This window comes from Crocuta crocuta, unplaced genomic scaffold (assembly GCF_008692635.1).
Source record: "Crocuta crocuta isolate KB4526 unplaced genomic scaffold, BGI_CrCroc_1.0 scaffold541, whole genome shotgun sequence".
Classification (NCBI taxonomy): Eukaryota; Metazoa; Chordata; class Mammalia; order Carnivora; family Hyaenidae; genus Crocuta; species Crocuta crocuta.
In genome coordinates this window covers 1,165,673-1,175,877 of record NW_027531901.1, presented here as the reverse complement: position 1 = coordinate 1,175,877, position 10,205 = coordinate 1,165,673, and the positions used below count along the sequence as shown (strand labels likewise).

At 54.9% G+C, this 10,205-nt stretch overlaps 1 protein-coding gene across 2 annotated transcripts in view; it reads right to left on the bottom strand.

The window, feature by feature from the left end:
* Positions 1 to 5,860: 5,860 nt before the first annotated feature.
* EXOG (exo/endonuclease G) overlaps positions 5,861 to 10,205 on the bottom strand; it is a 31,226-nt gene continuing 26,881 nt past the window's right edge. The window contains exons 6-7 of one of the 2 annotated variants that reach the window (XR_013337494.1): positions 6,826 to 7,024; positions 5,861 to 6,658 (exon numbers count right to left, since the gene is read on the bottom strand). The gene's annotated coding sequence lies outside the window, so the exon portion shown is untranslated. Of the gene's footprint in view, positions 6,659 to 6,825; positions 7,025 to 9,005; positions 10,040 to 10,205 lie in introns of those variants that run through there. The other variant, XM_077773982.1, reaches the window with a different exon arrangement.

Here is a 10,205-nt window from a genome sequence, read left to right as displayed (position 1 = left end):
GCCCGGCCGGGCCTGCCCCGCCCCTGCTCTCGCCCCCCTCCCCGGAGGCCGACCCGCCACCTCAGAGCTGTCCTCACCGTGCACCTGCTGCCAGGCCCCGGCCACACGGGGCCCATTTCTCAGCCCCCGGGTCCCAGCTGAGGAGCACCCGGCCCCGGGAGAGCCTCACCATGAAGCCTGTGCCCACCCCCCGGGGCCGTGACGAGCAGCCATGGACACTGCCGTGTCTGTGGGAGACGGAAGGGCCGAGCAAAACCAGGAGTGAGTGTCAGGGGGCCTCAGAGCCAAGGGGTCTCCCCTTCCTCACCTCCTCCCACGGAATGAGGTCAGCCCACACACAGGACCAGCCCTGCAAGCTGTGACAAGTGTCCATTCCTCCTGTAGCAAACGCGCACTGAGCATCTTACCGATTCTGGGGTTCGAATGACGAGCAGAAGCAGACAAGGCCTCTGTCCTCATGGGCCCCACAGTCAAGCTGAGGACATGGACGTTAACCTCACAACCCACAAAGCTGGGTGTTGCTGGGGGTTGGGGGGAGTACTAATTCCATCCGGGCGGTGGAGCCGGGCAGACCCCGACCCGAAGATGTGGCATTTTTGTCTTCCTGAGATGGGGACCTCCAGGCAAAGGGAGGGGCGCACGTGAAGGTCTCCACGTAGAAGGAATGCAGCCCCTTCCAGAAGGGAAGACGGCCCGTCCCCCCCAGGAAAGGAGTCAGCCGTGCCCCTGGGCATCGCGGAGCTGTCCAAGAGGCTTCCGGTCTGCACCTTGTATTATTTGGGGGAGGGTCTGGCGGCTCAGTGGGTTTACGTCAGTAAGTCTTCCTTTACTGCGCCCCCGCCCCCCGCTGCTGCAGAGTTTGGCAGGAGGCAAGAGTGAATGGAGACCTCAGGCGCTGGCAGCTTGACGCAGGCTGGGGACTGTGGGGAGTGAGCAATCTGCGAGCTGGTCAGGATGGAAAACTGTAAGAGCACCCAAGAGCAGGTGAGGAGGCTTCTCTGGCCTCTGGTGAGGACAGTGTGGAAGATTCTACGGGAGCCTCTTCGGGTCCCCTCCTCAGCTGGCTCTCAGGCCTCCTCCATCTGCCCCAGTTAGCACTTGGCAAGTAGGACAGGTGCCTCACTGGGGGCCTAGGAGTTCATTCTTGGCCCCGTCTTCCCTGATTCTGTCCTGGATCTGTCCTGGATCCTGGTCCCTGCTTGAGACAGTCACACATCACCAGTGATGGGAAACCGTCGGCTCCTCTGGCCCCTGTGAATGCACCTGTATGAACCGCCCCCTGTGTCTGAACTGTCCCCGAGCACAGAGCACCGAGGTGGCCTCAGGCTGCTTTCAATTTCTTCTATCGGCCAATCAAGAATTTACATGACATGGCCCCTCTTGAAGAAGCGTTGCCTTCCGCTTGAATTGTTTAAAAGACAAAATGGGATTTGGGGTCCACAGCGTTGCCACATCGCTGCTGAAGATGCTCAGATGCCTCACAGGGTCCAGCCCAGGCTACTGGAACTCAGTACCATTCCTCAAAGTCAAGGGGAGCTTGGTGGGGGCCCCCCTACTTTGACTCCCCTCCAGGTGACAGTCCTGTCGGTAAACAGCCCCAGTCCCCAGTTGAGAGCACAGGCAGCCCCTCAGCATGGCAGCGCTTCTAAACTCCTGACAGACGCTCCTCTCCATGCTGAAGTCAGCCCTACCCCATGAAACACAGGCAGGCTCTTACTGGAAACCTCACTCGCCACCCAGACTCCGGCTGTCCTCGGGATAATTTCATTTCAGAAGGCTGTGGCCCAAGGCCTGCTGCCACAACAGATCGCCTTCTCTTCCCACCTCAAGAAGGAGCAGCTGGACATTTTCTTCCCTTCTGGAAGCTTGTGCTTCTTCTGTAAATCGATGCCTTTCCTCCGGGGCCCAGCGTTGTGTACCAGGGCAAAACTTGGATCTAGTCTCAAAGCAGTTAACTAACTCCTAAGTGGGGGACCGGCTGCCCACTCACTCTACATTTGCATAACCGAGAAAGCCAGTCAAGTGGCCTTCACTGGACTCCAAGGCATTTTCCTTTCAATTCTACCGGTACCTGCTACCTGTGACCACAGCAAAGTGGGCTGCCCTGGGCAGTTAATCTTCCCTGTGGCCCCAGGGCCTTGAGCAGGCGTTTCAGAGAGCAGCTCTCCAACAGCGCCCTCCCTGGCTCAGCACAAGCTTCGGTCCGAGTGCTTTTCATGCAGGAAGAAAGGAAAGTTTCCAGGTGGAAATCTTCCAAATGTGTCTTCCCCAATCACCTTGTCACTGGACTGTTCTAAGCAAAAACTTTCTCATAAATTATCTTTGCCTTTGGCTGTTCACACACAAAGGTCACATAGTTGTCTGCTTCTGATATCACACACGTAGCTGGGGAAATGGTTTCAGAGGTTCCCACAGCTGGAATCTCGAGAGGAATTCTGACCACGAAAGGGGAGATGAGGTCATGATGAAGAGGGAAAGAAGGAAAAAGAAGGCAGCCAAGACCCAGAGAGTTAGAGAGGCAGAGGGACTCTCTCCAAGCCATCTCGCTCCTTTCCCTTCCATCTCTAACATGCAGCTTCCTCAGCGCTCTCCCACCAACTCATCCAAGGGAACACATGATAAAAACGCCTAACCAGAAACAGTAACACACCAGTGTCACTGAGCACACACAGCACCCAAATCTTGGTTTCTAAATACCATTATCCATTAAAAGGAAACAAGACTCCTCGGTGGAGTGGCCTGATTCATTGCTAGACCAGAGAAAATACAAGATGAGCCTGGAGCATCTAGCGTCAGAAGGTAAGCTGAGGTGCCTGGGTGGCTAAGTTGGTTGAGCATCTGACTCTCAACTTTGACTCAGGTCATGATCCCAGGGTTGTGGGATCGAGTGTCATGTCAGGCTCCGTACTGATCGTGGAGACTGCTTGGGATTCTCTCTCTCTCCTCTGCCCCTTTCTCAAGCTTGCTCTCTCTCTCCCTCTCTCCCTCTTGCAAATTAAAAAAAAAAAAAAAGGTAAGCAAGTGCTCAAAGACAGGCAAAATGCCAAAAGACACAGGAACCAGTTTGAATGGTTAGTGACTTTGGAAGGAACGATGGAGTCGAAAATCACCAATGGATGAAAAGTAGTGGGTGAAAGTATCTCTCACAATTACTTTTTATTTGCAAAGAGAAAATAACAGTTGTACTCAGGGAGAATTTGGTGCATACCACCTAAACCAAGTGACCAAAGTCAACCCCTCTAACAAATGGGAAACCGGACGCTGGGAGCCTCCCCATGTGGTGCTCTGAGAAAGACACAGTGTCACCTTCACGGCGATCTTGCCAGAATGTATAACCTAAAACTGACAATGAGGAAAGAGCAACACAGAATTTGAGCAACATCATTATATCAATTTTAAAGTTTCTGCTTTTGATAACTGTACTATGGTTTTTAAAAGGATATTCTTGCCCTCACCAGTACACTCTGAGTTATTTCAGACTAAAAAGGCCCAGTGTCTTCAACTTCCTCTCACGTGATTCAGAAAAAAAAAAGTGTGTATCGAATGTAGAGGGTATGATATATACACAAATGCACAGAGAGAATAAAATAAATGGGCAAAATATGAATAACATATGAATGATATATGGGAATTACCTGCGACTTTTCTGCAAGTTTGAAATTATGCTAAAAGGTACATACATCATAACAATGGCCAGCAATTACATGCCGCTTACTCTGCGCTGGGCACTGTTCAAATACTTTACATGCATTAACTCAATACTTAGATTAGTCCGACAGGTGTGTTATGCAGTTTGCCCAAGCTCCCTACCTGTTAAGACAGCAGAGCAGGGACCCAACCCCAGGCCCGTCTGCCCGGTTCCCGAGCCTGTGCTCTTAGCCAGTGTTAGAGAGCAAGCACACTTCACACAAACACACGCGGATGGGCTGCCTGGCACAGAACCCGCTGCAGCCTGAGAATCAAAATAATCTTCAGGTGTGAACTCGGGAGCAAGCCTTTGAGAAAGTAGAAGGTGGTCTAGCGCCTTGGGTTTGGGGGCGTGCACAGTCCCTCCTCCTTGGAGCTTCCCTGTGGCCCCTGCCCAGTCCTATTTGCCTTCTCAGCCCCCTTGGGGCCTGGAGCCCCAAGCCCTGTGCCCACAAATGTAGAAATTAGGGGTTGCTGGCCTTGGCCTTCACCACCCCCACCAGTGGGGGCCGGACGGAGCAGTGACCTCAAAGCCAAGGTTGAGGGAGCACGACTGAAAGCTGGCGGCCACAGGGATTGGAGGAAACGGGACGAGAAGACACAGGAGGCGCGCCCTGCGATCGACAGGGGGTGGCCAGGCCTCAGCACTTAGCCGCAGGACAGGGCGGGGTCTGTCCCCTACCACCCCGAGGAGGCTGTGGCCTCACAAACAGGACAGGGTCACAGTGTCAGGAGGACTCCAGTTAGCTGGGCCTGTCCAGTCAGGCAGGGAAATGGGGGGCGGGACGGGGGGAGCGAGATGCTGACGTCTGAAATCCGAAGTGGAGTGGACCCCCGCCATCCCCTCCCTGCTGAAGGGCCTGTCACAAGGTGGCTGTGGCTCACACCTGCTTATCAGGGCCTGGGTGTGGAGAGGGTGTCGGGGACGGGAGATAGGGCCGGGACAGGGCTGTCCTCACCGGCCGGCTCTGCCTCCCTCATTCACACCTCCTCAGAGGCCCCTCAGCCCACTTACCCACGGCAGCCCCCAGCCTCCCCAAAGCCCCGGCTGCCGCAGGCTGCCTTTCTTGAAGGAGTCCTCCACCCAGCACAGTTCAGACACCAAACAGGGAGGGACCATGGAGAGCATCTGGCCCAACCCTCACCCCACCGAGAGGGGGACCAGGAGGGGGAGACGCGGCTCGCCTAAAGTCCTATGCAAGTACACACAGGAGCCAGAGCACAGAAGGGCCTGAGCCTTAGCCTGGGGACCCGGGAGGCGGGGTGGCAGGGCCACAGTGATGGGGGAGTGAGAGGCGCGTCCATCCTGGGGAGCGCCGTGGTCTGTGTGTTTGGGCCGCACGCAGGGAGGGAAAGGGAGCACACGCACATCATGTTGCCCTGGAGCCCGCTGCCCGGACTGGATGGTACTGGAGGGCAAGGGATTAAAGGCTCCCTCTGAAGTGACGGGCAGAGAGAGGCGGGGGCACAAAGCCTATGACGCAGGAGGCCAGTGGGAGAAGTCAGGCGCCTGGTGTAGCGGGCGGCAGGGATGGAAAACGCTTGTTCTGCCTGGTGGCCTCGGGCCCCAGCTGTGCCCTGGCCTTGGGGAACTGGCGGAAGCTCAGCAAAGTCAAAGCCACTGCCTACCCTTCCCTTCACTCCGCTTATAGCCTTAGAGATCTTTTGGGTGGAAAGGCCCAGGACCGGAGGCAGGACAGCTCCATTCACGGCCTGTGAAGGAAACCAGGGCTGAGTGGGGGGGAGGGAGGAGTTGGAAATAACACGGGGACCCAGGTTCGGGGGAGGAGAAGGGCGGGACTCCACACCCGCGCAGCTGGAAGGCCCAAGTTTAGCTCTGCTTCCCCAGGGCGGGCTGCCTCAGGGCAGACAGCAGGCGCTGCAGAGCCTGAAGAAGGGTGCTGTGGGGAAAGTGCCCTGGGCCCCCCGCCTGCCGGAAGCGGTGCTCAGTACCCAAGCGTGAGGTCCTCGGAGACACAGGGCCCTGCTCCACCCTGCTCAGTCCAGCCGGGCCCCAAGCACAGGGCCAGGGCGGGACACCAGTACCTGTGCCTCCCTGCCTCCTCTGAGCTGCCTCCCCCACAGCCGTCCTCATCTGGTCGGACTGGCCCCCGCTTGGGGGACGGACTGACCCCCAGCCGCGCCCTACTCCCCCCTTCCAGGTCCCCCGCAGAGACGATGAGCACCCTGGGACCCAAGCGGATTGTCTCAACTTTTCTGAGTTGTTGGTAACTGCAAAACATCTTTCGAGCATGTACTGTTTGCAGAACCCCCTGGAGGCCCCAGAAAAAGGAGTCTGCTTCTAGGAAGTCATCGGGGCCTCGTAGGGCTAAGACGAGTAAATGCATCCACGGCCGAATTACAGGGCAGATTAAAAGAACTGCAACAACCTTGGGGGCGGAGGGCACGCGGGTAGGCTGAGAGCCAGAAAACCTTCCTGAGTCCTACACTCCTGGAGCTTGTTCGCTCATTTGTGAAATGGGATGAAGAGCAGCTACTCGAACGGTGGCCTAAGTTCTGACGCGAAAGCACTTTACAGACTGCAAAGCAGTGACACAAAGAGCTGGTGTGGTGGCTCAGGACCGGGGCGGGGCAGAGCTGCTTCCACCTGGCCCAGGGCGCAGCGCCACATTAACGTGGGGCTCTGCCCTTCACCTTCTCAGGGCAGGATGACCTTCGTCCGTCAGTCTTGGCTGGTTCAGGCTGCTGTCACAAAACCCCACAGACTGGGTGCTTTACAAACAGAAGAAATTCTCACAGTTCTGGAGGCTGGGGAGCCCAAGACCAAGGTGCTGGCAGACTCCGTGTCTGGTGAGAGCCCACTTTCCGCTTCGGCATTCATTCTGCAGGGTCCTCACGTGACCGAGGCGCCGAGGACCTCTCTGGAGTCCCTTTCATTAGGGCCCTAATCCCATTCATGAGCGCAGAGCTGGTCACCCTCCAAAGGCTCCACCTCCTCATACCACTGCACCTGGGGATAGGATTTCAAGGAATGAGTTTGGGGGGACACATTGTCTGTGGTCACTGAGAACAGGAACCGGCTACCATTTATTAAAGGCTTGCCCAAGGTACCTGTTAGCTTATCCAGTCCTCAGACAGTGCTGCCCGTCACCCTCCCCCTGTTCCCAGATGAGGAACCTGATTTAGGATGAATGAGGTCAGTCGCAGAAGGCTGCCCGGTGGGTAGGTGTGAAGATGGGATGAGGACCCAGTGCGGCTCCCTGCACACAGCAGTTGTCCCGAGAGCTGGCCCAGCCATGCTGTGTGCTTCCAGAGGGTTCATGGGCACTCAACGTCCCGGAGTGGCTGCCTTGTACAACCAATTTAGTGCTTTCCCCTTGAAAGAAATAGAAGAGAACTGAACTTAGGAAACATCAGAACACATTATTATCATTTGAATCCTATTGGGTGAGTGTGTGAAGGCTGCTGTATAAAATGTTTACCAAAGGGATCTTCCTTGGCTCTGTCTCCTTCAATGTTTTTAACAGGCACGCTGACGGCTCCCTGTCCAATCTGCAATCTCAAAGCTGAGCAGCAGAGCTAACGTGTCAGATGGCCAAATGAAGATCATCAGGAGTGAGAACTCACTTCAGATGGGTAGAAACCATACTGAAGCGAAATCTTCACAGCAGGCCGTGCCCATAACCCCACATTTGTGTTCCAAAACTTGACTGTGTGTGATGGGAAAGTGACGTGACAGGAGACCACATGACAGGAGACCACGTGGAAAAGTCCTGGAGGAGAGATGGCTGGAGCAAGTCCCATACAGACCAACAGTACAGGGAGCACTCAATTCAGCACTGCTATCACCACCTCTGACGCTTTGCCCAGACGTGGCTGCCACATCATAAGGCCATCGTGATGGTGGCAGTTCTGAAATCCACAAATGCCTGAGGGTAACGAGCTTCCTATCTCTAAAGGACCATCAGCTGAAAGCAGGTGCCGGCCAGCCCTGTGTAGCCTGGGATGGCCACTGGGGCCTGCCACTGATGAGCAACTCACAGGCAAAGTTTCAGCTTAATGTTATGAAGCTCAATAATAAAGGAAATTGGGTACCTGGGGACCCAAAGCGATGGAAGAGTTTTCCCTTGATATTCATGAGCTCATAGACCACCTTTCCAGAGGATTCCTGTCTAGGGAACATGTGTTGGGGGAGGGTGGCAGCAAAATGGAGCATGGTCTGGTTCCAAATCTTGGAGAATCATCAGAATCGCCACTGTTTCTTCTTTATAAAGTATAGACTTCTAGGGGCCCCTCAGGGACTCAGTAGGTTGACCATTTGACTCTTGATTCCAGCTCAGGTCATGATCCCAGGGTTGTGGGATCCACACTGAGTGTGAGCCTGCTTAGGATTCTCTTCCTCTCTCTCCCCCCACCCTGGCCCTTCTCCACCGTTCACACTCTCTTAAGAGAACTTAATCTTCACAGTAGCTTGTGAAGTAGCCACCAAGAGCACCGTTCTACATACTGGGAGTTCTGGGCCAAGCTCCTGACTAGGTACAAAGGCTTGCAATGGGGTAAAATACTGCGGCTAGAGGAGGTGTAGGCCAAACTAGGGGTGAGTCTGGAAGAAATGCTGGGGATCCCAGAAGATGTCCTTCACCTTGAACCCTATAGCCCTGAAGAGGTCAACAGGTGTGTGGAAATTAGCCTGTCGGAGCTTTGAGCCCAAATTCTGAGTCCAAACGCTCATGCTCATCTTCAGACTCCACCAGTAGGCAAAGCACATGTACAGCGAGGCAGCACGGCTGCTCCAGTTTAAGACTCATGATGAAGCACCGACAGCATGGCCCAGCACCTGGCGGATGGCGGCCGGAACCATGGGAGCTTACAGAACGCGTCCGAGTGCAGCCGCCCTGAGCTGGGCCCGCCAGCAGACCTCGTTGGAGGTCTGGGGCTCCAGGGTCACAACTCACTGGAGGTCTCTCTCTAGAGAGAGAGGTTCCAGCCTTGCATCTGACCTACTGAGTCAAAATCTTCAAGGGAGGTATTGGAGAATCTGTGTATTTTTGAAACTTACTGGGAAGAATGTTCTAGATTAACAGACTAGACATGAAAACAAAATACAATAATCAAACCTTGACTGAGACCTGGATATCCAAAAACAAAGTATAAGACTTTTGGAGAAAACCTAGGAAAATGTTAAAAGACACCGTGCCTTAGATGAGACTGAATTCTTGATAATTTTCTTAGATGTGGTAATAGTATTCTGGAAATATAGGGGGAATGTCTTTATTCTTAAGCAATACAGGTCAAGGTATTAAAGAATAAAGTGTCATGTCCACAACTTCTTTTTTTAACCAAAGAATTACTTTCATTTATTTGTTTAATGTTTATTTATTTTTGAGAGACAAAGGGAAATAGAGAGCGAGCAGGGGAAGGGCAGAGAGAGGGAGGCACAGAATCCGAAACAGGCTCCAGGCTCCGAGCTGTCAGCACAGAGCCCGATGCGGGGCTCGAACCCACAGATCGTGAGATTATGACTTGAGCGGAAGCCAGGATACATAACCGACTGAGTCACCCAGGCGCCCCAAAGAATTACTTCCAAATGGTTCAAGAAAAAGAGAAAGCAAATGAGACAAAATATCGAGGGAGAGGGCATTCGTTACTCTCCCTTCGACTTGACTGCAAGGACATTTTTCAAAGTAAAGTTGGGGGGGAAGCTCATCTTCTGATGAGTCAAACACGGGGCCCACCAGACAAGACGGCGTCTGTTTCCTCTGGCCTGAGAGCCTGGAGCCTGACGTCTGAAGCTGACCGCACACTCGTGGCTTCCAGAGCTACAGGCGAGTTCTGTGCTGGACGGAGACACAACAGACTCGAGTCTTGCAGTGTGGCATTAGGCCACAGTGACCCCTAGAGGCTCTCTGCACTCAGGGGCTGACCTGCCCGAAGGCCATAGTGGCAAGTTCAGGGACACTAAAGAGAAGTCCACTCACCACACCCCCCTGCACACCCCAAATTATACAGGGTCCACACTGAAGCTCAGTTCATGCACTCGGTCTTCTTCAACGACCTGCGGGCTGGTCCCTGGAGGGGAGGCTGGCCTGAGAGGCAGGGATGGAGGCCGACGGGAGCCCAGGTTCCAGGCCAGCGGTGAGGCCCCCTGAGCACGACCGGCAGGATGAACTGCAGTGTGTGCCCCGGGGAGCTAGGGGCACACAGGGCGAGGCTGTGCAGGAGTGAGCAGGGACAGCTTCCGGTGTGACGCTTACCTGCTCCCAGGGGTGACGCAGGGAGCACAGGTGACGGCAATGCTCATATTCCAAGAGTGGGGCTGCTCCAGGCTGAGCCCAGCCCGCAGGCGCGCCCCCTCAAGGCCACAGTGTCTCTCCGCCGCCAGCCGCAGACCCTGAGGGAGCGGCAGAGGTCAGCAGCTGTGGAAGGTCAAGGTACAGGCAGAAACGCCAGCCTGTGGTAAGGGGCTGGCACACCCGTCTCACCGTGGCCGCACAAGACACTGGCCAAATATTCCCAGTCCAGAGACCAAAGAGCTTGGAGTCCCCCATAAATATTTC